This window comes from Theropithecus gelada, chromosome 15 (assembly GCF_003255815.1).
Source record: "Theropithecus gelada isolate Dixy chromosome 15, Tgel_1.0, whole genome shotgun sequence".
Lineage (NCBI taxonomy): Eukaryota > Metazoa > Chordata > Mammalia > Primates > Cercopithecidae > Theropithecus > Theropithecus gelada.
The window spans coordinates 17,248,037-17,275,155 of record NC_037683.1 but is presented as its reverse complement, the minus strand read 5'-3'; the positions used below and the strand labels follow the sequence as shown (position 1 = coordinate 17,275,155).

At 40.1% G+C, this 27,119-nt stretch overlaps 1 pseudogene; it reads right to left on the bottom strand.

The window, feature by feature from the left end:
• Positions 1-1,541: 1,541 nt before the first annotated feature.
• LOC112607681 lies at positions 1,542-2,251 on the bottom strand (annotated as a pseudogene).
• Positions 2,252-27,119: the final 24,868 nt, after the last annotated feature.

Sequence of the window (27,119 nt, the reverse complement as noted above, 5' to 3'; positions counted from 1 at the left end):
AAGCTCAGGTATTCAACACTGTTAGCTGATCTCCCAACGAAGAAACCACTTGCTCCAGATTATCCACTCCTTCAGTCAAATGAACATCTATGTCTCGTTGCTGCTGCCACAACAAATGTGATTGTTCATGCCATTGTTCCACAAATTCTGCATTTTGTATACTCTGGTGTAGAGCTAATCCAGCAACAGTGGCAGTGGAAGCAATTGCTTCAAGTCCTATCACCGCGGTCATGACGATTCCAACCATTCTCCGACTGCAGTGGACAAGATCTTGCATAACCTTGTAAATTTGAGTAACCCCAGCAGATTCACTCCAAGTACGTGTTAAGTTTACAGGTAGCCAGGTTTATTTTCTGGCTCTTAGTATATATAAATCAGAATGAGAGTCATTCCAATTATTATTCCACCAAGTAGCATTTATACAACTTAAGAATGTACAATTGTTTGTACAGTTAACTACTCCTGTATTATCATCCCATTTAAAAATTCCTGTCAACAACAAGTAAGGCTTTCTTACACATGCAATAACATATCTAGAACTATTTCAATGTAAAGATATATGGAAAGGGTTAGCAATATTAGTAAGATTTAAGGACATGTTTCCCGTGAAAGTGAACATTGGTTTACCAGCAGCTAGCAACTTCCAAATATGACCTTGTATTTGTGCGGTATTAGCCAAATGTGGCATAGGGCGTGATAGACCACCATCATGCCAAATAATAGATTCATTGCCATCTGCAGAAATGTTGTGATTACCTTTATGCCAACGCAGGTTGACATGGCTGAATTTAGTCTGAAAATCTCCATGTACACTCCAATCTGTAACAAGGTATTTATGACTCTTGCCTTTTACTTCTAACAACAATCGTGCCCCACTACCTCTACATCTAGTCCACTCTAGTTGGGAAACACCTCCAGACACATCAGGGATAGGGCATAAAAATAATGTACTTGGCAGAGTTTCATTAAGTACTGCAGTATGATTATACTTGAAACTTTGAGCCACAATAATCATAGTAAAGGCAGAGATATGACTATGGTTATAGCAAACAGCCCAAGCCTCATGAGAAAGATGCAGACAATGTGGGCTACTCCCAAGACATATAGGTAACCCTTCAACCCGAAATTGATATGAACTATTTACTGTGTCAGTGTCTAGTTCAGGATCCTGGTTTAAAAAAGGCGATGGCATCCTAGCAGTATCATTAGTAAACACTGGGACTTCTCTGTCTCCCCAGGCCACACCTTGATATAAGGGTGGAAAAAGAATATAAGCCCAGTATGTAAATTCTCCAGCTGTTACCTGAAAATTTACTACGGCCAGCATAGTCAGGAATAAAGTCAGTGGGGTTTTTGGCTGCCCAGCTTGTTGAACAACCCCTTCAGCTTCTTGAGTTAACTTTTTCAGTTGTCCCCATGTCAGGGGCTCCACACATCAAGTTCCGAAGGTGAATGTTCTCTGAGCTTTCAGATTTAGCTCCTGGAATTCCTTTAGGAACTCTTCGGATCAGCTGCTCTTTGCCATGGCACTGTTTCAACTGTCAAGATGGAAACGACTTGTCTCCAGTATGGCCCTGCTGAGGCTGTGCGATGATGAGCTGCCCAGGCCGGATGGTGGTCATGGAGCTTGCAGTGGGCTGCTCTTACTGCTGCCCCTGAACTTGGACGGTGGTGGGCTGCTGAGCCAGCGTGAAATAGTACTGGACTAGCTCAGCAGGAGTTATAGACTGCAGCACCTCCTCCTGACACTTTGGAGGTTTCAGTTCATCTCTTGGAACAATATGGATGAGAAAAGTAAATTGATCAAATTCCATGGGGATATCATTTCTCTGTAGAGTCTGGCACTTGCTATCCTGTGTGTGAATCCAGGCTCGAAGAGTCAACTCCGTGATAAAAATCTGAGCCACCCTGGAAAAGAACACAGGGGCCTCTGCACTGATCATCTTCACATCCTCATCCAGTTTCATAATCTTCTTAATACGAGCCAGTGGGAGTTCGTGCACTCAGAAATCTTTCACTGCTAAATTCCGGACTTCTTCCATGACCCGAGGCCAGAAGGACTTAGGCTTTGCTGGCATCACTGCTGCTAGTACCACTAAATCCTCCTTCTGTAGACATTTCGGCAAACGCCTTTGCAGGGAGTCTAGGAAGAGCAGGAGCCGCCCTGGTGCTCCTGCAGAGTCAGGCAATGCAGAGGCTCAGGCACCGCAGAGGGAAGTGGAGAGCGGGAAGCGTGAGTCCTGGAGAATGGCGCACGCACGAAACTGGGGCACAAACAAGATGGCGGGCACGCCGTTTGCACCGTCTCCCCTTTTCCTCTCCCTTTCCCCTGGTGCCCCGACTCCTATAATTAATTTCATATAAGAGGTATTCTGAGAGCATAGTTATATCAAAAACTCACCTGCATTATTTCCGTGTGTGTGTGTATGTGTGAAAAATGAAGATAAAGAACATATTTAAAAGTAAAATCTGCTTTGTGGGAAGAGAGAAAAAAAATATTTCCCTTGTAATGAAGGATAATACACCCACAGATTACTGCTTTGTGGCTTTTCTAAAGGCTGTTGAAAATGTTTCACCGCTACAGACTGCTGTAATTGGCACCAATGGTTGAGAAAATTTAAAGTAAAAAGGGCTTTCAGAATTTGATGTTTTGGGAAATCTTGCCCATCTCCCCCTTTTTGTTTTAAAAGTTGTAATTTTAAGGTAGCATTGGCTCTTTCAATAATTGCTTGACCTTGACTGTTAAATGGAATACCAGTGGAATGATGAATATGGTATAAAGAGAGGAAGGCAGCCAATTTGCGAGAGCAATAAGCAGGGGCATTATCAGTTTTTAATTCATCAGGGACTCCCATAACTGCAAAGCAAGTAAGTAAATGAGTAATAACAGAGTCAGCCTTTTCAGAGGGTAATGGCATAGCCCACTGGAAATGTGACCATGTATCAATAGTATGATGAACATATTTTAAACGACCAAAGGCAGGAACGTAAGTTACATCCATTTGCCAAATGTGATTTTGTTGAATGCCTCGAGGATTAATACCTGGACTTAAAAAAGGTGCAATAATAGGAGCACAAGATGGGCAGGCTCTGACAATAGCTTGGGCTTGATGGTGTGTTATAGAAAATCGCCATTGTAATATTAGATAATCAGGTAATAAATTTTATAGGGTCAGCACCAAGCAACTGACGAGCTTGATGTCATCCTTTAATAATTAATTCAGCCAATTTATCAATATATGGGTGAATTTTCTTAATGGCTTTATTAGCCAAAAACAGCAACTCCAGAATATTATTATCCTGGTGTAAAACGGCCGTTGGCGAATAGGGAGTATGAAAAAGACACAATGAAAGTGGAAGATTGGGTGCAATATAATCAAAGTGAGCTTCACTAATTCTATTTTCTACAAATGACAATTCTTCTTCTGCTACAGGGGATAAAGTCCCCATAGGTTGAATACAAGTATTTACAGTTCTAAGATCAGTTAATAAGTGCCATTTTCCAATTTTTTTTTTTTTTTTTTTACGAGACAAACACAGGGGAATTCCATGCAGAAGTACTTGGTTCAATATGCCCCTCAGCCAATTGTTCCTTAACTAAATTCTTTAAAGCCTTAAGTTTTTCTTTAGATAATGGCCACTGTTCCATCCAAACAGGAGTTGTAGTTTTCCACTTTAATTGTAAAGCTTGAGGCTTGTGGATAATGGCTAAGAGTTTAAAGGATTGTAGCCCATTTTGAACATCATATTTTTGGCAGCTGAAGAAATATGAGGAATGCTTAAAAAGGCACCAAATTGTTGTAAAAGATTACGGCCCCAAAGGTTAATATTAATGGGAACAATATAAAAGAACACTTTTCCTTGTTGTCCTTCAGGTCCTACACAGCTCAGGGGCTTGATACTTTGGTAGACTATAGAAGCAGTACCTAGGCCGGATAGAGTAACCGATACTTGTTTCTTTTTCCAGTGATCAGGCCATTTATCTATTATATGAGCAAAACATATAATAGATACATCCTCTCCTGTGTTGACTAATCCCTCAAAAAGTATCCCATTAATTTGCAATGAACATAAAGGTTTTTGATCAGAAACTAACGTTTCCCAGAAAACAGTTTTACCAGTACTACCGAAACCTCCTTGACGAGACACATCTCTAGATAAGAAAGAAAAAAAACGGCAATAAAAGAATTGTGCAATGCGTTCCCCTGCCTCTAGGCATGTAAATTGTGAGACTTGTACCATAATAAGGATTTCATTGGTAAAACCAGGATCAATAATTCCTGGGACCACCATTAACCCCTGCATAGCGCTGCTGTTTTGACCTAGTAAAAGTCCTACATGTCCCTTAGGCAAAGGACCACACACTCTGGTAGCCAACTGATATATCCCTCCATTAGGAGACAAATTATAACGTTAGACAATAGCTAGGTCAGCAGTGGCACTCTGCTGAGTGGCAGCATAAAGCTGAGAATGTGGGGTAGGGTGAGATGTCTCTAAAGAGGACTCAAGGTCATTTCTTGATGTTTAAGCCACTGCTCACTGGGTACTGGGGTAGGCCTGCATTGTAGTTGTTGGGGCCGCAAGCCTGCAGGCCTCAGCTCCTGTTTCCTGAGGGGGTGACAATACATTCCCACTTTTTTTAGTTTTTGAATGGCATTCATTGGTCCAATTTGACCCTTGCCACATTGTTTACACAAATCAGATAGTAACCTTTTTTCTTTCAGAGCAGAAGAGCGTAATTTTTCGGCATTCCTTTTTAAAATGACTGGGTTTCCCACATTGATAGCATATACCTTGTTTAGAATTGCCTTTTAAAGCCTTAGAAAATGCCCCAGCAAACAACTGAGCATTCTAAATAGCTCCTCCAGCACCTGCACAAGCCCGAATGTATTCATCTAAATCAACTCCACTAGCTTTTAGAGGACGCAGCAATTTTTGGCACTCGGGATTAGCACTCCCAAAAGTGAGAGTATTCAAAAGAATTTTAGCAGCAGGGCCTGAACCTACAGTCTTTAATATAGCATCTTGAAGATGGGCTACAAAATCTGGATACGGCTCAGTGGCTCCTTGTAGGATCTTTACAAAAGATAAAGTTTTACCCGCCATTTCAACCTTAGTCCACTCTTTTATAAACAAGGCTTTAATCTGAGTGAGAGCAATATCATCTAGGCCTGCCTGAGCATTAAGAGTGGCGTATTGTCCTGAACCCGTAAGCTGCTCTTCAGTAGGTCCTGTGGTAGCACTTTTTCTAGCTGGTACTCTTGCTTCCTACCACCAACAACTTTTCAATTGAAGCAATTGTGAACGCTTAAGGACAGCCTGTCCCAATGTTTCCCAGTCAATAGGAATCATCATATGTTCTGCAGAGAAGAAATCGAGAAGGCCAAGAACAAACAGTGACTGAGGTCCATAATTAGAAATTGCAGCTTTCATTTCTTTCAAAAATTTAAATTGTAGGGCTGTAAAAGTCACATTCTGGCCACCGTTTGAGAACTGAGCATTGGGGCTGAGAGCAGCCCGTGTTATTGGGAATAAATCTAATTCCTCAAAATCATCCTCTTCCTTCGATTCCTTCTTTTCTCCTACAGGAGGAAGAGGCACAGAGAAAACCTGACCTGACATTGGCAAAGAGGTTGGAGGTGGAGGCAAAGGGAAGTCCTTTTCCAAAGGAGCAAAAGAGAAGGTAACAGGGAAGGCTCGTGGTGGAGAGATAGGAGAAACAGGAGCAGCGGTACCTTGCAATTTTAACAACTGTTGTAGCATCTCTAAAATGCGCTGCATATCAGAATTACCTTCAGATGAAGGAGGCATTACCTCTTTTTCCAATTCTTTGTCCTCAACAACCGGGGTGTAAACATGTTCCTCTCTAAGATCATTCCTCTCTAAAGCTTCAGATGCCTCACCTCCTGTGGCAGTATCGCCATGCTCTGAGTCAGTTTCAAGTAACTCTAATGCCTGAGTAATAGAACTACACAAAGTCAGAGGCATCGTTTGCCCTCGCTGATGAGCTTGACGCTGGACTTTAACCACTTGTAACCATTCCTTTCAATTTAACTGCACTTTGATTTGATATTGAAACCAATAAAAATGTGGTTCAACATGGGCAAACAATCGCTTCAAAGTCTTATGTTCCTTAACTAATTTCTACTCCTATAGACATCAACAGTCCCTGGAGTAACTGCAAATATTTACAGGCCAGAGAGGTGGAATTCCCCATAATTTTCCCGTGGGTCCCCCTTTCTTTATTTACCTGCCCGGGGTGTTCCCCCTCCAGTTCTTTGCTCTCGTGGAGCCACGGACCCTGCCCGCTGTGCCAGATGTTGGGGTCCGCATGTTTTCTAAACAAAGGAATGAACACACAAGACAACACAAGACAAGACAAATATGGCGGCCGCCTTGAATGGCGCACTCTGCTTTATTTTATACAGTCATTTGTGGAATGATGCCAAGTCACAAGACACATTGTTGTCTTTCTGACATTTCCCTGACTTTCTGGATTTTCAAGACGTTTACACATAAACAAGCCCCCAGTGTCTGCTGTTAGCAGCTGCCTCCTTTGTCCTCCCTGTAAACAGGGAAGGAACGACCTGTTTTGTTTGCAAGAGCAGGACTTATCAAGAACGCCCTGCTTCATTTGTGAGAACAGGACTTATCAGGAATGCCCTGCTTCATTTGCAAGAGCAGGACTTATCGGGAACACCCTGTGTGTGACCACGTAGTCCCCTACATATACCTTTCTTCTCATAGGGGATTGGGGAATCCCGTTTGGAGATAAAGCTACCAGGGGACATTTGGGAGTATATGGAAAGCTATGGTGAAAAAGGAAGTATTCTCAGACAAAAACTGGAAAGAAGACTTCTCTGAAACTACTTTGTGATTGATATGTCTGTGCATCTCACATAAATAAAACTTTCTTTCTATTATGCCATTTTGAAGCTGCGCATGACGGATTCACAAAGGGACTTTCAGGAGCACATTGAAGCCTGTGGGGAAATATGAGATATCTTCAGATAAAAACTGGAGAGAAGCTTTCTGAGAAACTGCTTTGTGAAGTTTGCTTTCCATTCAGGAGGTCATACCTCTTTTCTCATAAGGCAGTGTTTGAGCACTGTTTCTGTAAAACTGAAAAAGGGATATTTTGCAGTGAATTGAAAACTATGGTGAAAAGTGAAATATCCTGAAATAAAACTTAGAAAGAAGGGTTCCAAGAAACTGCTCTCTGACGTTTGCATTCATTTCAGAGAGTTAAAGCTTACACTACGTTGCCCAGTTTGGAAATTCTGTCTTTGAGGAATCTGTGAAGGGATATTAAGTGGCGCCCGGAGGCTTGTGGTGAGAAAGGAGAAGACTTTTGGAGAAACTGCTTTGTGATGTGTGTATTCCACTCAGGAAGTTATACATACTTTCTCATAAGGCAGTGTTTGAACACTATTCCTGAAAAACTGAAAAAGTGATATTTTGCAGTGCATTGAAGACTACGGTGAAAAGTGAAATACCCTGAAATAAAAACCAGACGTTTGCATTCATGTCAGAGAGTTAAAGCTTGCACTATGTTGCCCAGTTTGGAAACTCTGTCTTTGAGGAATCTGTGAAGAGATATTAAGTGGCGAACAGAGGCTTGTGGTGAGAAAGGAATCGTCTTCCGATGAAAATTGGAGAGAACCTTTCGGAGCAACTGCTTTGGGATGTGTGTATTCATCTCATAGAGTTAAATCATTCTTTGGGTTGAGCAATTTGAAATCACTGTTTCTGTGGAACCTGAGAAAGGACATTTGAGAATGCTCTTAAGAATATGCTGAAAAAGTAATACCCTCTGATAAAAACCAGAAAGAAACTTTCTGTGAAATTGCTTTAGGTCACGTGAAGTCCACTCGCACAGTTAAGCTTCTATTTTCATTGAGCAGTATTCTAACACTGTTTTAGGTTAGTCAGCTAAGGGATACTTGGGAGCACATTGAGGCTTTTGGTGAAAAGGGAAATATCATCAGATAGATACTGGAGAGAAGATTTCTGAGGAGCTGCTTTGTGACGTGTGCATTCCACTCACAGAGTTATGCCATTGTTCTCATAGAAGATAGGGGAATCCTGCTTGGAGAAATCACTACCAGGGGACATTCTGGAGTATACTCACGGCTATGGTGAAAGGAAGAATTCTCCAGCAAAAACTGGAAAGAAGCTTCCTGTGAAATGGCTTTGTGATAGATATGTCTATTTATCTCACACAGAAAAAAATTTCATTCTATTAAAGAATTTTGAAACTGCTTCATGGAGAGATGCGCGATGGGACATTCAGGAGTATATTCAGGACTGTTGGGAATAGGAAATATCTCCAGATGAAAACTGGATAGAAGCTTTCTGAGATACTGTTTTGTGATGTGTGCATTCCACTCAGGAAGTTATACCTCTTTTCTCATAAGGCAGTGTTTGAACACTCTTCCTGTAAAACTGAAAAAGTTATATTTTGCAGTGCCTTGAAGACTATGGCAAAAAGTGAAATACCTGGAAATAAAACCCAGAAAGAAGCATTCCAAGCAACTGCTCTCTGACGTGTGCATTAATTTCAGAGAGTTAAAGCTGACACTACGTTGCCCAGCTTGGAAACTCTGTCTTTGTGGAATCTGTGAAGTGACATTAAGTGGCACCCGGAGGCTTGTGGTGAGATGGGAAACGTCTTCTGATGAAAACTGGAGAGAAGCTTTTGGAGCAACTGCTTTTTGATATGTGTATTCATCTCATAGAGTTAAATCATTCTTTGGATTGAACAGTTTGAAATCAGTGTTTCTGTGGAACCTGACAAAGGACATTTGGGAACGTTCTTAAGAATATGCTGAAAAAGTAATACCCTTAGAGAGAAACCAGAAGGAAACTTTCTGTGAAACTGCTCTAGGTCACGTGAATTCCACTCACAGAGTTAAGCTTTTGCTTACATTGTGCAGTATTCTAACACTGCTTTAGGTTAGTCAGTTAAGGGATACTTGGGAGCTCATTGAGGCTTACGGTGAAAACGGAAATATCTTCAGAGAAATACTAGAGAGAAGATTTCCGAGAAGCTGTTTTGTGACGTGTGCATTCCACTCATAGAGTTATATTTTTCTTCTCACAGAGGATTGGGGAATCCCGTTTGGAGAAAACATTACCAGGGGACATTCAGGAGTATACAGATGGATATGACGAAAAAGGAAGTATCCTCATACAAATACTGGAAACAAGCTTTCTGTGAAACTGCTTTTGTGATAGATATGTCTATTCTTCTCCCATAGAAAAAACTTCCTTTCTATTGTGCAGTTTTGAAACTGTGTCATTAATGGATTCATGAATGGATATTCGGGGGCACATTCTGGCCTTTTGTGAAATAGGAAATGTCTTCAGATAAAAACTGGAGAGAAGCTTTCCTGCTTTGTGATGTCTGCATTCCACTCTGGGGGTTATAACTCTTTTCTCACAAGGCAGTGTTTGAACACTGTGCCTGTAAAACTGAAAAAGTTATGTTTTGAAGAGTGTGGAAGACTGTGGCGAAAAGTGAAATACCCTGTAATAAAATCCGGAAAGAAGCGTTCCAAGAAACAGCTCTCTGACGTGTGCATTAATGTTACAGAGTTAAAGCTTACAATACGTGGCGCAGTTTGGAAACTCTGTCTTTGAGGAATCTTTGCAGGGATATTAAGTGGCACCCAGAGGCTTGTGGTGAGAAAAGAAACGTCTTCTGTTGAAAACCGGAAAGAAGCTTTAGGAACAATTGCTTTGTGATATGTGTATGCATCGCATAGAGTTAAATCATCCTTTGCACTGAGCATTTTGAAATCACTGTTTCTGTGGAACCTGAGAAAGGACATTTGGGTATGCTCTTAAGAACATGCTGAAAAAGGAATACCCCCCAATAAAAACGAGAAGGAAACTTTCTGTGAAACTGCTCTAGGTCACGTGAAGTCCACTTGCACAGTTAAGCTTCTGTATTCATTGAGCAGTTTTCTAACACTGTTTTAGGTTAGCCAGCTAAGGGATACTCGGGAGCGCTTTGAGACTTATCGTGTAAACAGAAATATCTTCAGACAGATACTGGAGAGAAGATTTCCAAGGATCTGCTTTGTGATGTGTGCATTCCATTCACCAAGTTATACTTTTCTTCTCATAGAGGATTGGGGAATCCCGTTTGGAGATAATGCTACCAGGGGACATTCAATAGCATATGGATGGCTATGGTGAAAAAGGAAATATCCACAGACAAAAACTGGAGAGAAGCTTTCTGTGAAAGTTCTTTGTGATATGTGCATTCCACTTAGGGAGTTATAAATCTATCCTCCTAAGGCATTGTTTGAACACTGGTCCTGTAAAAATGAAAAAGTCATATTTTGCAGCTCATTGAATACTATAGCAAAAAGTGAAATATCCTGAAATAAAACCCAGAAAGAAGCGTTCCAAGAAACTGCTCTCTGACGTATACATTCATTTCAGAGAGTTAAAGCTTACACTACGTTGCCCAGTTTGAAAACTCTGTCTTTGAGGAATCTGTGAAGGAATATTAAGTGGCACCCGGAGGTTTGTGGTGAGAAAGGAAAACTCTTCCGATGAAAACTGAAGAGATGATTTCGGAGCAACTGCTTTGTGATGTGTGTATTCATCTCATAGAGTTTTATCATTCTTTGCAGTGATCAGTTTGAAATCACTGTTTCTGAGGAACCTGAGAAAGGACATTTGGGAAGGCTCTTCAGAATATGCTGAAAAAGAAATACCCTCCGATAAAAACCAGAAGGAAATTTTCTGTGAAACTATTCTAGGTCACGTGAATTCCACTCACACTCTTAAGCTTCCGTTTTCATTGAGCAGTATTCTAACACTGTTTTTGTTTAGTCTGTGAAGTGATATTCGGGAGTGCTTTGAGGCTTACGGTGAAAATGGAAATATCTTCAGATAGATACTGGAGATAAGTTTTCCCTGTAGCTTCTTTGTGATGTGTGCATTCCACTCACAGAGTTATAGTTTTCTTCTCATAGAGGATTGTGAATCCCGTTTGGAGAAAACGCTACCAGGGGACATTCGGGAGTATATGGATGGTGATAGTGAAAAAGGAAGTATCCTCAGACAAAAACTGGAGAGAAGTTTTCTGTGAAAGTGCTTTGTGATGTGTGCATTTCACTGAGGGAGGTATAAATCTTTTCCATAAGGCAGTGTTTGAACACTGTTCCTGCAAAACTTAAAAAGTGATATTGTGCAGCTGGAGAGAAACTTTCTGTGAATCCGCTTTGTGATAGATGTATCTATTCATCACACACTGATAAAACTTTTTTCTATTATGCAGTTTTGAAACTGCATTATGGACAGATTCGCAAAGGGTCATTCGGGAGCACTTTCAGGCCTGTGGGGAAATAGGAGATATCTACAGATAAAAACTGGAGAGAAGCTTTCTGAGAAACAGTTTTGTGATATGTGCATTCCACTCAGGAAGTTATACCTCTTTTCTCACAAGGCAGTATTGGAAGACCGTTCTTGTAAAACTGAAAAAGTGATATTTGGCAGTGCATCGAAGACTACAATGAAAAGTGAAATATCCTGAAATAAAACCCAGAAAGATGCGATCCAAGAAACTGCTCTCTGACGTGTGCATTCATTTCAGAGATTTAAAGCTTACACTACGTTGCCCAGTTTGGAGACTCTGTCTCTGAGGAATCTGGGAAGGGATATCAATTGACGCCCAGAGGCTTCTGGCGAGAAGAAATCTCTTCCAATGAACACTGGAGAGAAGATTTTGGAGCAACTTCTTTGTGATGTGTGTATTGATCTTATAGAGTTAAATCAATCTTTGGATAGAGCAGTTTGAAATCACTGTTTCTGTGGATCCTGAGAAAGGACATTTCAGAAGGCTCTTAAGAATATGCTGAAAAAGAAACACCCTCTGATAAAAACCAGAAGGAAACTTTCTGTAAAAACTGCCCTAGGTCACGTGAATTCCACTCCCACAGTTTACCTTCGGTTTACATTGAGCAGTGTTCTAGCACTGCTTTAGGTTAGTCAGCTAAGGGATGCTCGGGAGCGCTTTGAGGCTTATGGTGAAAACGGAAATCTCTTCAGATAGATACTTGAGGGAAGATTTCAGAATAGCTGTTTTGTGACACGTGCATTCCAGTCACTGAGTTATACTTTTCTTCTCATCGAGGATTTAGAAATCTCGTTTGGAGCAAAAGCTACCAGGCACATTCGGGAGTATATGGACGGCTATGGTGAAAAAGGAAGTGTCCATAGACAAACACTTGAAAGAAGCTTTCTGTGAATCTGCTTTGTGATAGATATGTCTATTCGTCTCACATAGATCAAACTTTCTTTCTATTATGCAGTTTTGACACTGCGTCATGGAAGGATTCATGAAGGGATATCTGGAATACATTCACGCCGGTGGGGAAATAGGAGGTGTCTTCAGATAAAAACTGGAGAGAAGCTTTCTGAGAAACTGCTTTGTGATGTGCGCATTCTACTGTAGGAGTTATACCTCTTTTCTCATAAGGCAGTGTTTGAACACTTTTCCTGTAAAATTGAAAAAGTGATATTTTGTAGTGTGTTGAAGTCTATGGAGAAAAGTTAAATATCCTGAAATAAAACCCAGAAAGAAGCATTCCAAGAAACAGCTATCTAACGTGTACATTCATTTCAGAGAGTTAAAGGTTACACTACATTGCCCATTTTGGAAAGTCTGTCTTTGAGGAATCTTTGAAGGGATATTAAGTGGCAACCGGAGGCTTGTGGTGGGAAAGGAAACATCATCCAATGAAAAGTGGAGAGAAGATATTGGAGCAACTGCTTTGTGATGCATGTACTTATCTCATAGAGTTAAATCATTCTTTGGATTGAGCAGTTTGAAATCACTGTTTCTGTGGAACCTGAGAAAGGACATTTGGGAACGCTCTTAAGAATATGCTGAAAAAGAAATACCCTCTGATAAAAACCAGAACGAAATTTTCCATGAAACCACTCTAGGTCACGTGAAGTCCACTGGCACAGATAAGCTTCTGTTTTCATTGAGCAGTATTCTAACACTGTTTTAGGTTAGACAGCTAAGGGATACACGGTAGCACTTTGAGGTTTACGGTGAAAACGGAAATATCTTCAGATAGACACTGGAGAGAAGATTTCGGATGAGCTGCTTTGTGATGTGTGCATTCCACTCACAGAGTTTTACCTTTCTTCTCATAGAGGATTGGGGAATCCCGTTTGGAGAAAAAGCTACCAGGGAACATTCGGGAGTATATGGAAGGCTATGGTGAAAAAGGAAGTATCCTCGACAAAAACTGGAAAGAAACTTTCTCTGAAGCTACTTTGTGATTCATATGTCTATGCATCTCCCCTAAATAAAACTTACTTTCTATCATGCACTGTTGAAACTGTGTCATGAATGGATTCGTGAAGGAACTTTCGGGAGCACAGTGAGGCCTGTGGGGAAATATGAGATATCTTCAGATAAAAACTGTAGAGAAGCTTTCTGAGAAACTGCTCTGTGAAGTTTGCTTTCCACTCATGGAGTTATACCTCTTTTCTCATAAGGCAGTGTGTGAGCACTGTTCCTGTTAAACTGAAAAAGTTATATTTGCAGTGCATTGAAAACTATGGCAAAAAGTGAAATATCCTGAAATAAAATCCAGAGAGAAGGGTTCCAAGAAACTGCTCTCTGATGTTTGCATTCAATTCAGAGTGTTAAAGCTTACACTACGTTGCCCAGTTTGGAAACTCTGTCTTTGAGGAAACTGTGAAGGGATATTAAGTGGCACCCAGAGGCTTGTAGTGAGAAAAGAAACGTGTTCCGATGAAAACTGGAGAGAAGTTTTCAGAGCAACTGCTTTGTGATGTGTGTATTCATCTCATAGAGTTCAATCATTCTTTGGATTGAACAGTTTGAAATTACGGTTTCTGTGGGTCCCAAGAAAGGACATATGGGAGCACTCTTAAGAATTTGCTGAAAAAGAAATACCCTCTGATAAAAACCAGAAAGAAACTTTCTGTGAAACTGCTCTACATCACGTGAAGTCCACTCACACAAGTAAGCTTCTGTTTTCATTGAACGGTATTCTAACACTGTTTTAGATTAGTCAGCTGAGGGATACTCGGGAGCGCTTTGAGGCTTACAGTGAAAGTGGAAATATCTTCAGAGAGATACTGGAGAGAAGATTTCTGAGGAGCTGCGTTGTGATGTGTGCATTCCACTCACAGAGTTAAACTTTTCTTCTCATATATGATTGGGGAATCCCATTTGTAGAAAAAGCTACCAGGGGACATTTGGGAGTATATGGACATCTGTGGTGAAAAAAGAAATATCCTCAGACAGAAACTGGAAAGAAGCTTTCTGTGAATTGCTTTGTGATAGATATGTCTATTCATCTCACGTAGACAAAAATTTTTTGCTATTACACACTTTTGAAAATGCACCATGGATGGATTCACGAAGGGACATTCAGGAGCACATTCAGGCCTGTGGGGTATTAGGAGATATCTTCAGACAAAAACTGGAGAGAAGCTTTCTGAGAAACTGCTTTGTGATGAGTTCATTCCACTCAGTTAGTTCTACCTCTTTTCTCATAAGGCAGTGTATGAGCACTGTTCCTGTAAAGCTGAAAAATGATATTTTTGCATCACATTGAAGAGTATGGTGAAAAGTGAAATATCCTGAAATAAAACCTAGAAAAAAGCGATCCTGGAAACTGCTCTCCAACGTGTGCATTCATTTCAGAGAGTTAAAGCTTACATTGTGGGGCCGAGTTTGGAAACTCTGTCTTTTAGGAATCTGTGAAGGGATATTAAGTGGGATCAGGAGGCTTGTGGTGAGAAAGGAAACGTGTCAGATGAAAACTGGAGAGAACTTTTCGGAGCAACTGCTATGTGATGTGTGTATTCAACTCATAGAGTTAAAACATTCTTTGGATTGAGCAGTTTGAAATCACTGATTCTGTGGAACCTGAGAAAGGACATTTGGGAACGCTCTTAAGAAAATTCTAACAAAGTAATACCCTCCGATAAAAACCAGAATGAAACTTTTTGTGAAACTAATCTAGGTCACATGAATTCCAATCACACAGTTTAGCTCCTGTTTTCATTGAGCAGTATTCTAACTCTGTTTTATGTTATTCAGCTAAGGGATACTCAGGAGCACTTTGAGGCTCATTTTGAAAGTGGAAATATCTTCAAATAGATACTGGAGAGAAGGTTTCCGATAAGCTTCTTTGTGCGGTGTGCATTCCACACACCAAGTTTTACTTTTCTTCTGATAGAGGACTGGGGAATCCCGTTTGGAGAAAACGCTACCAGGAGACATTCGGGAGAATATGGATGACTATGGTGAGAAAGGAAGTATCCTCAGACAAAAACTGTAAAGAAGTTTTCTGTGAAACTGCTTTGTGATAGATATGTCTATTCATCTCACATAGATAAAACTTTCTTTTTACTACAGAGTTGTGACACTGCGTCAAGGACGGATTTGCGAAGGGACATTCGACAGCACATTCAGGCCTGTGGGGAAAAAGGAGATATCTTCAGATAAAAACTGGAGAGAAGCTTTCTGAGAAACTGCTCTGGGATGTGTGCATTCCACTGAGGGAGGTAAACCTCTTTTCTCAGAAGGCAGTGTTTGAACACTGTTCCTGAAAAACTGAAAAATGATATTTGGAGCACATTGAAGACTATGGCATAACGTGAAATATTCCGAAATAAAACCAAGAAAGAAGCGCCACAAAAAACTGCTCTCTGAGGTGTACTTTCATTTCCGAAAGTTAAAGCTTACACTATGTTGCCCAGTTTGAAAACTCGGTCTTTGAGGAATTTGTGAAGGGATATTTTGTTGTGCCCGGAGGCTTGTGTTAAGAAAGGAAACGTCTTCCAATGAAAACTGGAGAGAAGCTTTTGGAGCAACTGCTTTGTGATATGTGTATACTTCTCATAGACTTAAATCATTATTTGGATAGAGAAATATGAAATCACTGTTTCTGTGTAAGCTGAGAAAGGACATTTGAGAACGCTCTTAAGAATATGCTGAAAAAGTAATAACCTCTGATATAAAACAATAGGAAACTTTCTGTGAAGCTGTTCTAGGTCACGTGAATTCCACTCGCACAGTTAAGCTTCTGTTTTCATTGAGCAGTATTCTAATATGATGTTAGTCAACTAAGGGACACTCGGGAGTGCTTTGAAGCTTACCGTGAAAACGGAAATATCTTCAGATAGATACTGGAGAGAAGATTTCTGATGAGCTGCTTTGTGACGTGTGCATTCTACTCACAGAGTTATACCTTTCTTCTCTTAGAGGATTGGGGAATCCCGTTTGGAGAAAACGCTACCAGGGAACATTTGGGAGTATATGGACGGCAAAGGTGAAAAAGGAAGTATTCTCAGACAGAAACTGGAAAGAAGCTTTCTGTGAAATGTTCTGGGATAGATTTGTTTATTTAACGCACATAGATGAAACTTTCTTTCTATTACGCACTTTTGAAACTCGTCATGGACGGATTCACGAAGGGACCTTCAGGAACACATTGAGGCCTGCAGGATAGTACGACATATCTTCAGATAAAAGCTGAAGAGAAGCTTTCTGAGAAACTGCTTTGTGATGTGTGCATTCCACTCAGGGAGTTACACTTCTTTTCTCAGAAGGCAGTGTTGGAACACTGTTCCTGTAAAATTGAAAAAGTGATATTTTGCAGCACATTGAAGACTATGGCAAAAAGTGAAATACCCGGAAATAAAACTCAGGAAATAGCATTCCAGGAAACTGCTCTCTGACGTGTGCATTCATTTCAGACATTTAAAGCTTACACTACATTGCCCATTTTGGAATCTGTTTCTTTGATCATTCTGAGAAGGGATATTAAGTGGCACCTGGAGGCTTGTAGTGAGAAAGGAAACGTCTTCCAATGAAAACTGGAGAAGCCTTTGGAGTAACTTTTTTGTGATGTGTGTATTAATCTCACACAGATAAATCACTCTTTGGATTGAGCAGTTTAAAATCACTGTTTCTGTGAAACCTGAGAAAGGACATTTGGGAACACATTTAAGAATGTGCTGTAAAAGAAATACCCTAAGATAAAAATCAGAAGGAAACTTTCTCTGAAACTGCTCTAGGTCACGTAAATTCTACTCGCACAGTTAAGCTTCTGTTTTCATTGAGCAGCATTCTAACACTGTTTTTGTTAGTCTGCGAAGTCATATTCAGATCTGTGAAGTCTGCGGAGTCAATATCTTCAGATAAAAACTGGAGAGAATATTTCTGAGCAGCTGCTTTGTGACGTGTGCATTCCACTCACAGAGTTGTATTTTTCTTCTCAAAGATGATTGGGGAATCTCGTTTGCAGAAAACGCTACCAGGGGACATTCGGGAGTATACGGATGGCTATCGTGAAAAAGGAAGTATCCTCAGACAAAAAATTGGAAAGAAGATTTCTCTGAAACTGCTCTGTGAGAGATATGTCTATTCATCTCTCATAGATAAAACTTTCTTTCTAGTACAGAGTTTTGAAACTGCATCATGGACGGATTCGCGAAGGGACTTTGGGAAGCACATTCAGGCCTGAGGGGAAAAAGGAGATATCTTCAGATAAAAACTGGAGAGAAGCTTTTTGAGAAACTGCTTTGTGATGTGTGCATGCCACTCAGCGAGTTGTACCTCTTTTCTCATAAGGCAGTGTTTGAACACTGTTCATGTAAAACTGAAAAAGTGATTTTGCAGCGCATTGAAGACTATGGTGAAAACTGAATCATCCAGAAATAAAACCCAGAAAGAATCTTTTCAGGAAACTGCTCTCTGACGTGTGCATTCATTCCAGAGACTTGAAGCTTACATTAAGTTGCCCAGTTTGGAAACTCTGTCTTTGAGTAATCTGTGAAGGGATATGAAGTGGTGCCCGGTGGCTTGTCGTGCTAAAGGAAACGTCTTCCAATGAAAACTGGAGAGAAGCTTTCGGAGCAACTGCTATGTAATGTGTGTATTCATCTCATAGAGTAAATCATTCTTTGTATAGAAAAGTTTGAAATCATGGTTTCTGTGATACCTGAGAAAGGTCAGTTGGGAATGCTCTGAAGAATACACTGAAAAATAATACCCTCTGACGAAAACCAGAAGGAAATTTTCTGTGAAACTGCTCTAAGTCACGTGAATACCACTGGCATAGTTAAGCTTCTGTTTTCATTGAACAGTATTCTAACACTCTATAGGTTATTCAGCTAAGGGATACTCGGGAGTGCTTTGATGCTTACAGCGAAAAGAGTAATATCTTCAGATAGATACTGGAGAGAAGATTTTAGAGTAGCTGTTTTGTGACGTGAGTGTTCCTCTCACAGAGTTATACCTTTCTTCTCATACAGGACTGGGGAATCCATTTTGGAGAAAACACTACCGGGGACATTCGGGAGTATATGAACGGCTATGGTGAAAAAGGAAGTATCCTTAGACAAAAAATGGAAAGAAAAGTTCTCTGGAACTGCTTTGTGACAGATATGTCTATTCATCTCACATACATAAATCTTTCTTTCTATTACGCAGTTTTGAAACTGCATCATGGACAGATTCACGAATTGACATTCGGGAGCACATTCAGTCCAGTGTGGAAGAAGGAAATATCTCCAGATAAAAACTGGGGAGAAGCTTTTGGAGAAACTGCTTTGTGATGTGTGCATTCTGTACAGGGAGTTATACCTCTTTTCTCATAAGGCAATGTTTGAACACTGTTCCTGTGAAACTGAAAAGGTGATATTTTGCAGCTCATTGAAGACTGGCGAAACATGAAATACCCTGAAATAAAACCCAGAAAGAAGCATTCCAAGGAACTGCTCCCTGACGTTTGCATTCATTTCAGAGAGTTAAAGCTTACATTACATTTTCCGGTTCAGAAACTCTGTCTTTGAGGAATCTGCGAAGGGATATTAAGTGGCGCCCGTACGCTTGTGGTGAGAAAGGAAACATCTTCTGAAGAAAACTGGAGAGAAGCTTTCGGAGCAACTACTTTGTGATGTGTGTATTCATCTCATAGAGTTAAATCATTCTTTGAATTGAGCAGTTTGAAAACACTGTTTCTGTGGAACTTGAGAAAGGATATTTGGGAACGCTCTTAAGAATATGCTTAAAAGTAATACCCTAGGATAGAAACCAGAAGGAAACTTACTGTAAAACTGCTCTAGGTCACGTGAATTCCACTCACAGAGTTAAGTTTCTGTTTACATTGAGCAGCATTCTAACACTGCTTTAGTTTAGTCAGCTAAGGAATACTCGAGAGTGCTTTGAGGCTTACGGTGAAAACGGAAATATCTTCAGAGAGATACTGGAGAGGAGATTTTCGAGGACATGCTTTGTGATGTGTGCATTCCAATCACAGAGTTATACTTTTCTTCTCATAGAGAATTAGAGAATCCTGTTTGGAGAAAACGCTACCAGGGGACATTCGGACCTACATGGATGGCTATGATAAAAAAGGAAATGTCCTCGGACAAAAACTGGAAAGAAGGTTTCTGTGATAATGCTTTCTAATAGATATGTCTATTCATCTCACATAGATAAAACTTTCTTCCTATTACACAGTTTTGAAACTGCATCATGGATGGATTCACACAGGGATATTAGGGAGCAAATTCACGCCTGTGGGGAAATAGGAGATATCTACAGATAAAAACTGGAGATAAGCTTTCTGAGAAACTGCTCTGTAATTTGTGCATTACACTCAGGGTGTTATACCACTTTTCTCCTAAGGCAGTGTTTGAGCACTGTTTCTGCAAAACTGAAAAAGTGACATTTTGCAGCCCATTTTAGGCTATGGCAAAAAGTGAAATATCCCGAAATAAAACCCAGAAAGAAGCGTTCCAAGAAACTGCTCTCTGACATGTACATTCGTTTCAGAGAGTTAATGCTTACGCTACGTTTCCCAGTTTGGAAACTCTGTCCCTGAGGAATCTGTGAAGGGATATTAAGTGGCGCGTGGATGCTTGAGGTGAGAAAGGAAAACTCTTCCAATGAAAACTGTAGAGAAGATTTTGGAAAAACTGCATAGTAACGAGTGTATTTATCTCATGGAATTCAATCATTCTTTGGATAGAGCAGTTTGAAATCACTGTTTCTGGGGAACCTGTGAAAGGACATTTGGGAATGCTCTTAAGAATATGCTGAAAACTAAATACCCTCCGAAAAAAAGCAGAAGGAAACTTTTGTGAAACTGCTCTAGGTCACATGAAGTCCACTCACACAGTTAAGCTTCTGTTTTCATTGAGCAGTATCCCAACACTCTTTTAGGTTAGTCAGCTAAGGGATACTCGGGTGTGCTTTGAGGCTAATCATGAAAACAGAAATATCTTCAGATAGATACTGGAGAGAAGATTTCCAAGGAGCTGCTTTGTGACATGTGCATTCCACTCACAGAGTTATGCTTTTCTTCTCACAGAGTATTGGGAAATCCTGTTTGCAGTAAACGCTATCAGGGGACATTTGGGAGTATATGCATGGCTATGGTGAAAAAGGAAATATCCTCAGATAAATACTCTAAAGAAGCTTTCTGTGAAACTGCTTTGTGAAAATATGTGTATTCATCTCACATAGAAAAAACTTTCTTTCTATTACGCAGTTTTGAAACTGCATCATGGATGGATTCGCGCAGGGACTTTCGGGGGCTCATTCAGCATGTGGGGAAAAAACTAGATATTTTCAGATACAAACTGGAGAGAAGCTTTCTGAGAAACTGCTTTGTGAGGTGTGCATTCCACTCAGGGAGTTATACCTCTTTTCTTGAAAGACAGTGTTTGAACACTGTTCCAGTAAAATTGAAAAAGTGATATTTTGCAGTGCTTTGAAGACTATGGTGAAAAGTGAAATATCCTGAAATAAAACCCAGAAATAAGCGTTCCAAGAAACTGCTCTCTGATGTGTGCATTCATTTCAGAAAGTTAAAGCTTACACTACGTTGCGCAGTTTGGAAACTGTGTGTTTGAGGAATCTGTGAAATGATATTAAGTGGCACGCGGAGGATCGTGGTGAGAAAGGAAATGTCTTCTTATGAAAACTGTAGAGAAGCTTTCAGAGCCACTGCTTTGTGATGGGTATATTCATCTCATAGAGGTAAATCATTCTGTTGATTGAGCAGTTTGAAATCACTGTTTCTGTGTAATCTGAGAAAGGACATTTGGGAACACTTTTAAGAATATGCTGAAAAAGAAATACGCTCCCATAGAAACCAGAAGGAAACTTTCCGTGAAACTGCTCTAGGTCACGTGATTTCCACTCACACATTTAAGCTTCTGTTTTCATTGAGCAGTATTCTACACCGTTTTAGGTTAGTCAGTTAAGGGATACTTGGGAGAGCTTTGAGGCTTATGGTGAAAATGGTAACATTTTCAGATAGATACTGGAGAGAAAATGTGCAAGAAGCTGCTTTGTGACATGCGCATTCCCTTCACCGAGTTATACTTTTCTTCTCATAGAGGATTGGGCAATCCTGTTTGGAGGAAATGCTACTAGGGGACATTCAATAATATATGGATGGCTATGGTGAAAAAGGAAGTGTCCTCAGACAAAAACTGGTAAGAAGCTTTCTGTGAAACTGCTTTGTGATAGATATGCCTATTCACCTCACATAGATGAAACTTTCTTTCTATTATGCCGCTTGAAACTGCGTAATAGACGAATTCGCGAAGGGAAATTCAGGAGCACATTCAGGCCTCTGGGGAAATAGGAGATACATTCTGATAAAAACTGGAGAGAAGGTTTCTGAGAAACTGCTTTGTGATGTGTGCATTCCACTCAGGGTATTTTACCTCTTTTATCATAAGGCAGTACTTCATCACTGTTGCTGTAAAACTGAAAAAGTGATATTTTGCAGAGCATTAAAGACTATGGCGAAAAGTGAAATATCCAGAAATAAAACCTGAAATATCCTAAAATATCCTGAAAGAAGCATTCCAAGAAACTGCTCTCTAACGTGTGTATTCATTTCAGAGAGTTAAAGTTTACAATACGTAGCCCCGTTTGGAAACTCGGTCTTAGAAGAATCTGTGAAAGGATATTAAGTGGTGCCCAGAGGATTGTGGTAGGAAGGAAACGTCTTCCGATGGAAACTGGAGAGAAGCTTTCGGAGCAACTGCTTTATGATGTGTGTATTCATCTGATAGAGTTATATCATTCTTTGGTTTGAGCAGTTTGAAATCCCTGTTTCTGTGGAACCTGAGAAAGGACATTAGGGAAGCTCCAAAGAATATGCTGAAAAATAAATACTCTCCGAAAAAAAACAGAAGGAAACTTTCTGTGAAACTGCTCTAGGTCACGTGAAGTCCACTAGCACAGTTAAGCTTGTGTTTTCATTGAGCTGTATTCTAACACTGTTTTAGGTTAGTCAGCCAAGGGATACTTGGGAGCACTTTGAGGTTTACGATGAAAATGGAAATATCTTCAGGTAGATACTAGAGAGCAGATTTTCGAGGAGTAGCTTTGTTACTTGTGCATTCCACTCAGGAAGTAGTACCTCTTTTCTCATAAGGCAGTGATTGAACAATGTTCCTGTAAAACTGAAAAAGTGATATTTTGCAGCGCCTTGAAGACTATGCCGAAAAGTGAAATGACCTGAAATAAAACCCAGAAAGAAACGTTCCAAGTAACTGCTCTCTGACGTGTTCATTCCATTTCAGAGATTTAAAGCTTACACTACATTGCCCGATTTGGAAACTCTGTCTTTGTGGAATCTGTGAAGGGTTATTTATTGGCACCCGGAGGCTTGTGGTGAGAAAGGAAACGTCATCTGATAAAAACTGGAAAAATTCTTCCAGCGCAGCTGCTTTATGATGTGTGTATTCATCTCATAGAGTTAAATCATTCTTTGAATTGAGCAGTTTGAAATCACAGGTTCTGTGGAACCTCAGAAAGGACATATTTGAACTATCTTAAGAAAATGCTGAAAAAGAAATACCCTCAAATGAATACCACAAGGAAACTTTCAGTGACAGTGTTCTAGGTCACGTGAAGTCCATTCACACAGTTGAGCTTCAGTTTTCAATGAGCTGTATTCTAACACTGTTTTGGGTTAGTCAGCTAAGGGATACTTGAGAGTGCTTTCAGGCTTACGGTGAAAACTGAGATATCTTCAGATAGATACTGGAGAGAAGCTTCCCAAGGAGCTGCTTTGTGACGTGTGCATTCCAATCACAGAATTATACTTTTCTTCTCATAGAAGATTGGGGAATTGCTCTTGGACAGAAAGCTACCAGGGGACATTCGAGAGTATGTGAACAGCTATGATGATAAAGGAAATATTCTCAGAAAAAAACTGGAAAGAAAGTTTCTGTGAAAATGCTTTGTGATAGATATGTCTATTAATCTCACATAGATAAAACTTTCTTTCTCTTACACAGTATTGAAATTGCATCATGGACGGATTCACGAAGGGACATTTGGGAGTGCCTTCAGGCCTGTGTGGAAATACGAAATACCTTCAGATAAAAACTGGATAGAAGATTTCTGTGAAACGGCTTTGTGATGTGTGCATTCCACTCAGGGAGATATACCTCTTTTCTCATAAGGCAATGTTTGAACACTGTTCCTGTAATACTGAAAAAGTGATATTTTGCAGCACATTGAAGACTATGGTGAAAAGTGTATTATCCGGAAATAAAACCCACAAAGAAGCATTCCAAGAAACTGCTCTCTGACGTGTGCATTCATTTCATAGAATTAAAGCTGACACTATGTTGACCAGTTTGGAAAGTCTGTCCTTGACGAATCTGTGAAGTGATATTAAGTGGTGCACAGAGGCTTGTGGTGAGAAAGGAAACGTTTTCTGATGAAAATTGGAGAGAAGCTTTCGGAGCAACTGCTTTGTGATGTGTGTATTTATCTCATGGAGTTAAATCATTCCTTGGATTGGGGAGTTTGAAATCACTGTTTCTGCGGAACCTGACAAAGGACATTTGGGAACACTCTTACGAATATGTTGAAAAAGAAATACCCTCCGATAAAAACCAGATGGAAATGTTCTGTGAAACTGCTCTAGGTCACGTGAAGTCCACTCGCACAGTTAAGCTTCTGTTTTCATTGAGCAGTATTCGAACACTGTTTTAGGTTAGTCAGCTAAGGGATACTCCAGAGCGCTTTGAGGCTTTTGGCGAAAATGGAAATATCTTCAGATTGATACTGGAGTCAAGATTTACGAAGTGCTGCTTTGTGACGTGTGCATTCCACTCACAGAGTTATACTTTTCTTCTCATAGAAGATTGGGGAATCCCATTTATAGAAAACGCAAACAGTGGACATTTGGGGGTATATGGATGGCTATGGTGAAAAAGGAAGTATCCTCAGACAAAAACTGGAAAGAAGCGTTCTCTGAAACTGCTTTCTGATAGATATTTGTATTCATCTCACATAGATAAAACTTGCTTTCTATTACGTAGTTTTGAAATTGTGTCATGACGTTGTTGCGAAAGGACATTCGGGAGCACATTTAGGTCTGCGGGGAAGTGGTAGATATCTTGAGATAAAAACTGTAGAGAAGCTTTCTCAGAAACTGCTTTGTGGTGTGTGCATTACACTCAGGGAGTTATACCTCTTTTCTCATAAGGCAATGTGTGAACACTGTTCTTGTAAAACGGAAAAGTGATATTTTGCAGCGCATTGAAAACTGTGGTGAAAACTGAAGTATCTGGAAATAATACCCAGAAAGAAGCTATCCAAGAAACTGGTCTCTGACGTCTGCATTTATTTCAGAGTGTTAAAGCTTACACTACATTGCCCAGTTGGAACCTCTGTCTTTGAGGAAACTGTGAAGGGATATTAAGTGGCACCCGGAGGCTTGTGGTGATAAAGGAAACGTCTTCCGATGAAAACTGGATAGAAGTTTTCTGAGAAACTGATTTGTGATGAGTGCATTCCACTCAGGGAGTTATACCTCTTATCTCATAAGGCAGTGTTTGAACACTCTTCCTGTAAAACTGAAAAAGTGACATTTTGCAGCACATTGAAGAATGGGAAAAGTGTCATATCCTGAAATAAAACCTAGAAAAAAGCGTTCCAAGAATCTGCTCTCTGTCATGTGCATTCATTTCAGAGAGTTAAAGCTTACAGTGCATTGCCCAGTTTGGAAACTCTGTTTTTGAGGAATCTGTGAAGGGATATTTATTGGTGCCCAGGGGCTACTGGTGGGAACGGAAACATCTTCCAATGAAAACTGGAAAGAAGATTTGAATCAACTGCTTTGTGATGTACGTGTTCATCTCATAGAGTTAAATCATTCTTTAGATTGAGCAGTTTCAAATTATGTTTCTGTGGAACCATAGAAAGGACATTTGGGAACACTCTTAAGAATACGCTGAAAAAGAAATACCCTCCAATAAAAACCAAAAGGAAACTCTCTGTGAAACTGCTCTAGGTCACGTGAATTCCACTTGCACAGTTAACCTTCTGTTTTCATTGAGCAGTATTCCAACACTGTTTTATGTTAATCAACTAAGGGATACTCGGGAGTGCTTTGAGGTTTACGGTGAAAGTGGAAATATCTTCAGATAGAGACTGGAGAGAAGATTTCCGAGGAGCTGCTTTGTGAAGTGTGCATTCCACTCGCAGAGTTATACTTTTCTTCTCACAGAGGATTGGGGAGTCCCGTTTGGAGAAAACACTACAAGGGGACATTCAGGGTTATATGGAGGGCTATAGTGAAAAAAGATGTATCCTCATACAAAAACTGGAAAGAAGCTTTCTGTGAAATTGCTTAGTGATTGATATATCTATTGCTCTCACATAGATAAAACTTTCTTTCTATTATGCAGTTTTGAAACTGCATCATGGACGGATTCACGAAGGGATATTCGAGAGCACTTTTTGTCCTGTGGGGAAATAGGAGATGTCTTCAGATAAAAACTGGAGAGAAGCTTTCTGAGAAACTGCCTTGTGATGTTTGCATTCCACTCTGTGGGTTATAACTCTTTTCTCATAAGGCAGTGTTTGAACACTGATCCTTCAAAACTGAAAAAGTGATGTTTTGTAGCGTGTTGAAATCTGGGGCAAAAAGTGAAATAGCCAGTAAGAAAACCCAGGAAGAAGCATTCCAAGAAACTGCTCTCTGACGTTTGCATTAATTTTAGAGAATTAAAGCTTACACTACGTTGCCCAGTTTGGAAACTCTGTCTTTGAGGAAACTTTGAAGGGATATTAAGTGATGCCCAGAGGCTTGTAGTGAGAAAAGAAACGTCTTCCATTGAAAATTGGAAAGAAGCTTTCGGAGCAATTGCTTTGTGATGTGTGTATTCATTTCATACGGATAAATAATCCTTTGCACTGAACAGTTTGAAATCACTGTTTCTGTGGGACCTGAGAAAGGACATTTGGGTACACTCTTAAGAATATGCTGAAAATGAAATACCCCCCAATAAAAACCAGAAGGAAACTTTCTGTGAAACTGTTCTAGGTCACGTGATGTCCAGTTTCACAGTTAAGCTTCTGTTTTCATTGAGCAGTATTCTATCACTGTTTAAGGTTCTTCAGCTAAGGGATACACAGGAGTGCTTTGAGACTTACAGTGAAAACGGAAATATCTTCAGATAGATACTGGAGATAAGATTTCCGAGGAGCTGCTTTTTGAAGTGAGCATTTGACTCACAGGGTTACACTTTCCTTCTCATAGAGGACTTGGGAATCCCGTTTGGAGAAAACGCTACCAGGGGACATTTGGGAGTATATGTTCGGCTATGGTGAAAAAGGAAATGTTCTCAGACAAAAACTGGAAAAATGCTTTCTGTGAAACTGCTTTGTGATAGATATGTCCATTCCTCTCACATAGATAAAACTTTCTTTCTGTTACGCAGTTTAGAAACTGCGTCATGGACGGATTCCCGAAGGCACATTCGGGAGCACATTCAGGCCTGTGGGGAAATAGGAGATAACTTCAGATAAACACTGGATAGAAGTATTCAGAGAAAATGCTTCATGATGTGTGCATTCCACTCGGGACTTATACCCCTTTTCTCAAAAGGCAGTGTTCGAACTGTTCTTGTAAAACTGAAAAAGTGATATTTTGCACCACATTGAAGACTATCCCGAAAAGTGAAATATCCTGAAATAAAAACCAGAAAGAAGCGTTCCAAGAAACTGGTCTCTAACGGTGCAGTCATTTCAGAGGGCTAAAGTTTACACTACA